This window comes from Cynocephalus volans, chromosome 13 (genome assembly GCF_027409185.1).
Source record: "Cynocephalus volans isolate mCynVol1 chromosome 13, mCynVol1.pri, whole genome shotgun sequence".
NCBI lineage: Eukaryota > Metazoa > Chordata > Mammalia > Dermoptera > Cynocephalidae > Cynocephalus > Cynocephalus volans.
In genome coordinates, this window is record NC_084472.1 from 20,265,504 (window position 1) to 20,271,635 (window position 6,132).

Genomic DNA, 6,132 nt, shown 5'->3' on the forward strand with positions numbered 1-6,132 from the left:
AAAAAACAAAAAAAGAGATAGGCTCTCTGCAGTTTGTTTAAAGGAATATTCAATACTACAGTATTCCTTTAAAAAAATTCACAACTCAGTGTTAAGAATACAGTATGTAACTGCTGCTTGACAATTACTTAACGTTACTGAGAGCATCCAGTGCCAGCTATAAATATTGACAATAAGGAAGAACCACCTGACAACATAAAGGAATAATCTGTAAGTGATGCCACCAACCCTAACAAATCTGTTAATTATATTCACTATGACATGCATTCAGATGTGGAATACAATAGGAAATGGAAGAGAAGAAACAGGAAATAGTCTTTAGTTTACTGATTAAAGCAAGGTTTGATACAGATATCCCCTCTTGTAGGCACTCAGTGGTTAGCACGTAGCCACAACAAACTTCCCGCCAAACATCCTTCCAGTCAGTAATTTCTGAGCAGCTTTGGAATCACCAGCATTTGCATACTCGACAAAAACTTGTCCTCTGCTAGGATTTTCCTTTGGAACAAGCAGAGATACCACTGGTCCATATTTTTGACACTCCTCTTTTACATCTTCTACAACATCTTCATATTCTTCATTCTCAAGATAATCATCATCTAGCACATTCAGCAGTCTTAGCACTGGAGTAGGAAGCATCACTAGATCTTCAATATGACAGGCAAAAGGAATGCTAAAGAATGGGCTGCACAACGCCATTTCAGCAGGAATTCTTTTGCTTGGATCATCATGAAGCATGCTCTCTTACATGATAGGCTGGAATTGTGGCATTCACCACTGCTTTACTGGCAAATATGTGATCAATAATAGCAGAACTGTTTGCCTTTCATTCCTGAGATCTGACTGTATGTTTCAGTTTCATTCCCGAGAACATTTCCAGTAAAACGATTCCTCGGCTCCACAGATCAACAGCTGAGGTATATTCTGTATCACTCTGCAGGCCAGCCTGGGCCAAGCAATTCTGCAGTTCTGCTTCTGGCGCCCTATACCCATCTGTCTGAATATACTTTACATCCTGATTGCCTTCTTTGAAGCTAAGTTCAAAGTCAACGAGTTAAAAACATTCATTCTCTGCACTCCACAATATATTATGTGGTCTGAGATCCGCATGGACATAACCCTCATGATGAAGAAAAGAAAGGGCCTCCAGAACGTCTCTGGCACAATGCTGTATCATCCACATGGAACAACCCTGGTGACTGGAATACAAAAGCAACACTGAAACACTGACATCCAGGAGTTTAAGCAACAGACAGTGCGATGGCACATTTGGAGAGAGGTGGATCGTAAAGACTCCGTACAAACTCACGATGTTTCTGTGCCCCTGCAACTGCTCCACCGCTGCCCTCTCTTTGCGGAAACCATACTCAGCGACCGAGGCCGCAGCCCCAGTGGTTCCTGGCGGCGAGAACTGCTTGAGGGCGCCGGGGGTGAGCCAGGGTTGCCGCAGCAGCACACCCGAAACATCCACCGAGGCCGAGGAGCCGCTACCCAGGCGGCTCTGTACCTGCCACAACCAACCAAAGGCCTCCAGAAAGCGCGGGGGCTCCGGGCCACACACGCGGCCGGATCCCGCCATGGTGTGTGCTGAGGCCACTGACACGGGAGCTGACGTGACACCCGAGGAAGGCCGGTAAGACCGGGGGTCACATCCCTGCCCGCCGGACCAGCGGCTCCGCAGGCAGGGGTTGCAGCCGCCTCATGCGCGCCCGGGACCTCTTCGCCCATTTTTTAATTGGGTTACTTGTTTTCTGACTGGAAGCTGGACTTCATACTACACTACAAAGTTACAGTTACCTATAAAGCATGATATTGGCATAAAAACAAACACTCAGACCCATGGAACTGAATAAAGAACCCAGAAATCAAACCACAGACTTCCAGCCAAGTGATCTTTGACAAAGGCAAAAAGAACATATATTGTGGAAAAGACTGCCTCTTCAATAAGCGGTGCTGTGAAAAGTGGACATCCATAGGCAGAAGAATGAAACTAGATCCTACCTCTCACCATCCCAAAATCAACTCAAAATGGATGACAGACTTAAATATAAGACCCGAAACTATAAAACTCCTAAAAGAAAACATAGGGGAAATGCTTCAGGAAATAGGACTGGGCAAAGATGTTATGAATATGACCCCAAAAGCACAGGCAACAAAAGAAAAAATAAACAAATGGGATTATATCAAACTAAAAATCTTCTCTACAGCAAAAGAAAAAATTAACAGAGCAAAAAGACATCTTACAGAATGGGAGAAAATATTTGCAAACTATGCATCCAACAAGGGATTGATATCCAGAATATACAAAGAACTCAAACAACTGTACTCCCACTTTTATTGCAGCTATTCACAACAGCCAAGAGATGGAATCAACCTAAATGTCCATCAGTGGATGAATGGATAAAGAAACCGTGATTTACATACACAATGGAATACTGTTTACGTATAAAAAAGAATAAAATCCTGTCATTTCTGGCAGCAAGGATGAACCTGGAGAACATTATTTTAAGTGAAATTAGCCAGGCACAAAAAGACAACACGCTATCTCACTCACATGTGGAATCTAAAAAAAGGTCTTCTCATAGAAGTACAGAGTAGAGAGCGGTTACTGGAGGCAGGGAATAGCGAGAGAGATACAGAGGAAGAAGAATGCGGACAGGCTGGTCAATGAGGAAAAAGTAACAGTTAGATAGAATAATTTTTGGTGTTCTGTTACATAGTAGGATAAATAATAATATATATAAATAATAATATAGTTAATAATATTGTATATTTCAAGATAGCTAGAAAAGACAAACTTGAATGTTATTACCACTGACAAATAGTAAATGTTAAGGTAATGCATATGTCAACTACCTTGATTTGATCATTAAATCATACATACATGTATTGAAACATTGCACTGTACCCCATAAACAGGTACAATTATTGTGTATCAATTACAACCAAAATTTTTAAAAGGCAAAAAAAGGCAAAGAAACAAAAATAAAGCTCTAGCTGTCCTCAATACAAAAAAAAAAAAAAATCCCTCTTTGGAAATAAGGCACAAATTAAACAACTTAATAAATAACTGAAGTATAAAATGAATAACTAAATAGGTATAAATAATACCTTACACAAATATTCATAAATGTTTTATGTATTTGGATAAACATGTTGGATTTTATTAGCTTTCCAAAAGCTTTTCTCTATTCAAAATATTTGGAAATTTTCCAAGAATTTAATTCCCACTTGTTCTCATGAGAAGCAAAACTTGGTGCAAAGGCTCACGTTTCTAAATCAATATTAAATTAAGTATACTACTTTTGAAGTCAGGATGCACCTGCACAAATATTAATGCTGAAGATACAATAGAGATGGTGCCGGATCCATCCATTTTATTCACATCAAATGGCTTCCAAAAACAAATCACATTTTTACATGCTGACAAGTTTCTTATGCAAACTGTAGAGTGAACAAGGATCCTGTCCAGTAACTCAATTATTGTGATTTTTTCATAAAATGTGTATAAATAAAACTTCTAGAAGTAAAGTAGATTTTATTGGAGTTTCTTAATTTTTATTTTACTAATTTAAAAACATTTGAAAAGTGTAAGTTCCTACCAGTAACATGTGACTCTCTGGTTGTTAAAGGACACTTGTAGCTCTTGTGATGTGTTCTATGGCTTCCCTGAAGAACACATGGAATGAGAAATCTAATGGAGAAAATGTGACAAATAAACTGTTTATCGGTATAGGTGCTTTGTGGTATTCATACAAGGATACGGAAATGAGAATGACTATTCTAGTAATCCAGTGGTCCAGATCCAGTATGCCGGTTTACATTAACATTTAGGGAAAGTAAATTTACACAGTGAGGACCATCCCTACGCTAATATTCTCAGTAGCAATACTGGGGAGGGGGTGGCATAGGCGAGAGGATCCCCCACAGCAGACCACTCTCCCAAAGCGCTGCAGAGGGCTCTTCCACCTCAAAGATGACGCTGATGTGCCCCACCACGTCTCCAGGTGGAAAAGTCAGCAGTAATGGAAGTAGACAAAGAACACACTCAACCTGGAACAATGACGAGAAAACCGCTCCCCGCCCTCCCCTGGTGGCCTCGTCCCTGCCACCCTTCCACTCGCAGCGCAGCGATGGCTCACCAGGCCCGGGACCCGAGGACACGGCCCTGTGACCAGGAGGCCACAGCCCAGCTGCACCTGCTACTCCGGTCTGGCCCCCGCACCACCCCCTGCCGGCTGCTCCCACAGCAGCCCTGGGACAAGGCGACCCTGCGCGCTGGGGACGGATGGACGGACGGACAGCGGGGCAGCGCTGGACTCCTCCAGAGGGGAGGAGGGCGCCCCAGCCTCCTGTCTCTGCCAGCACCGGGCACCCGCCGGCCGTCTGCATCACTCCCTGCTGGCCTCCGCCGCCCCTCCCGAACTCAGGACTCGGGGGACTCTCCTAAGGCACCCCGTGCCGCCTCCGCCTCAGCCCGACGACGCTGCTCCCCTGCCTCGCTTAGGAGCCACAGTCCCCTCACCCAGGCCCTACATGCTCCGCTGCGCCGCTCCCCTCGCAGGTCTCCTCCATCAGCCGCCACTGTTGCCACTGCGCCGCTACTGCCACCACCGCCGCTGCGTCTCCCCGCACTCCTGTGCTCACGGAGACCAAACAGGCTCTGGTGCGCCCGCCACCCAGCCAGCGTCCGGGAGATGTGCGCGCTCCCCGCCTCTCCAGGCCGCCTCTGGGGGAGGACTGACACCCCAGAGTGGGTGGGGCCAGGCCAGTGCCCAGGCCAAGGGGTGTGGGAGGGGCGGGAAGACAGGGGGGAATGCCCGCCAGGGAGTGGGGTAATTACTTGGGATAGTCTATAAAGATAAACAGGTCATCCTGCAACTACACACAGTTTTATTTCTTCTTTTGCAAACTACATGACTTTTTTTTTTTTTTTCTCAGCTTATTTCAGTGTCTCAGTAATGGTGTGGCGGTGGTTATTATACTGACTGAGTGCTTAAGCCTGGAAAGCAGGGCATCAAATTTTCTCTCTCTAATTTTTCTTGTCGGGAGAATGAACTTTTTTGATGTGAAGAGCTGTCAGTAAAGCTAGGCTCCATAACGCAAACAGCTATTAGGAAGTTGACCCATGGGTTATATAGTAATCTCAATTATAAAATGTGAATTGGTAATCATGGTTATGAATTTTTATATTTTTCATTAATGTTTACTTAATTTAGGGCTGGCCAGTTAGCTCAGTTTGTTAGAACATGGAGTTATAACATGGTCAAAGGTTCGGATGCCCACACTGGTCAGCTTGCCCACTCCCCACCCCCAATTTTTTTTTAACTTAATTTTCATCCAGTTAAACCTATGGTAGTGTTAAGTTCATTAAGATACAAGTGATTAATGAGCATTTTTCTTGATTATTTTTAAAGTATTTAGGGACAAGTCTACATTTTAATAAACTATTTTTATTTGTCTGGTCCTCTTTTTTCTTTAAGCCATACGAATTTGTGCAACTTCCCTCCCCTTTGGCTTTAACAATCTACTTTTTATGTGACATTTATATATTATGTACTTAGTTTTATGGGTATGCACACTTTCATATACATACTTTTTATGTCACAGCTAGCAATGTAATTCATTTTTAACATTAGTCCATTTAAATAAATACTGAAATATTTGAATGAATGAAGGTAGCTGTCTATAAAATTAGTGAACATATTCTAGTGAAGTTGATATTATAATGCAAACATTTTGAGAACTCTTAGCTTGGAATTGTCTCCTGAGCTTGAGCCCATACGATGTGAATATCTTGGATGCTGACACTTTAAAACCTTGGGTTTGCTTTTTGGAAACAGACCTCTGGGCCTAGCACAGGACTGGCCCTCAATGTATATCTGCTGAATAAACAGATGAGTCGATTGACAACAAATCTGTTTCTCCGTGTGAGTTTTGTCATTCCTTTGTTAAGAAAGGAAGTTGGTTATCAAAGATCGTCTACTTTTCCTGTACAGCACTTCAACCTGTTTCTGTTTCTTAAATCTGTTCCAAAGAAGAAGATGCAGAACGTCGAGGATGGCCTCCTAGGGAAGAGTCCCACACCACGTATTGAAATTCCCATGTGCTGGCTAAAGAACCAGTTGCATT

General features: G+C 43.1%; 1 pseudogene; it reads right to left on the bottom strand.

The window, feature by feature from the left end:
- Nucleotides 1-330: 330 nt before the first annotated feature.
- On the bottom strand, nt 331-1,579 carry LOC134362199 (serine/threonine-protein kinase Kist-like; annotated as a pseudogene).
- Between the last annotated feature and the right edge of the window lie 4,553 nt (nt 1,580-6,132).